We start from the raw sequence: 1,253 nt of genomic DNA, 5'->3' as shown, positions 1-1,253 counted from the left end.
CTGTGAGCTGCAATGTCACAGCACTCTACCCAGGGGGACAGCTTGAGGCTCTGTCTCAAAAAAAAAAAAAATGCTCAGAAAACATGCTCAACTTATGTAGTAATTATAAAAGGAAATGAAAACCATAATGAAGACTTAATTCTGCCTTTAGCCAAGGAGGAGGACAGAATACACACTGGATATATCCTCCTACCCACAACAATTAAACACTGGACTAAATATACCAAACAATGGTACTCGACACGGACTCACAGCTGTGGCACTCAGTGACTTGTAAGAGAACACAGATGAGATGGGCCTGACAACTACCAGATTGTGTGGGGTTTTCAGGCCATGCTGCAGGGAGAGGGATGTAAGGAGAGCCTAGGAGTCTCCCTCAGACAAGAAAATAGCCCTGGGAGTGCAGAGAAGTCAGAGCATCAGGAGTTTGAAGAGGGAGGGAGAGGACACGGAGGGGCTGCACGGACAGAGAACTCCAGACAACTGCTGAGTGTGATCTTCCAGACTTCAATGAGAACTGACCCTCCTGAGGGAGGAAACCACCTGAGGCCAAGTTTTTCATATCAATAATTAACTCTTCCTTTCAGGAAAGATTTCCTGAAACACTGGAGCTCATTGGTAGCATTTTACCCACAGTAGAACTACTTTACAAATTGCAGTCAATCCTTTCCAACCCTGCTGCTGCTTTACAAATGTATGTTAGTATCCTAAATCCTTTGTTGTCATTTCAAAGACATTCATAGCATCTTCACCAGGAGCAGGTCCCACGGAACTACTTTCTTTGCACGTGTAAAAGCAGCAGCTCCTCATCTGTTCAAGGTTGATCATGAGATCTGCAGCAATTCAGGCTCCATTTCTAATGCCAGTTCTCTGGCTATTTCCACTGTATCTCCAGTTTCTTCCTCCACTGAGGTCTTGAACTCCTCAAATTCATCTTCTTCTAAACTTCTGCTAATGTTGCTATTCTGACCTCTCATGAATGACATTTATTCCTAAGTGGCATCTAGAATGAGGAATCCTTCCCAGGAGGTTTTCAGTTTACTTTACCCAGATCCATCAGAGGAAACACCATTTGTGGCAGCAATAGCTTATGAAAGGTATTCCTTAAGTAATTGGACTTCAAAGTTGAAATGACTCCTTGATCCATGGGATACAGAATGGATGCTGTGTTAGGAGGCACGAAGACATTTATCTCCTTGTACATCTCCCTCTGAGCTCTTCACTGACAAGGTAAATTGTCACTGAACAGTAAT

The sequence above is a fragment of the Otolemur garnettii genome, unplaced genomic scaffold (genome assembly GCF_000181295.1).
Source record: "Otolemur garnettii isolate 467f Iridium unplaced genomic scaffold, OtoGar3 scaffold00189, whole genome shotgun sequence".
NCBI lineage: Eukaryota > Metazoa > Chordata > Mammalia > Primates > Galagidae > Otolemur > Otolemur garnettii.
This window is presented reverse-complemented; position numbering follows the sequence as displayed.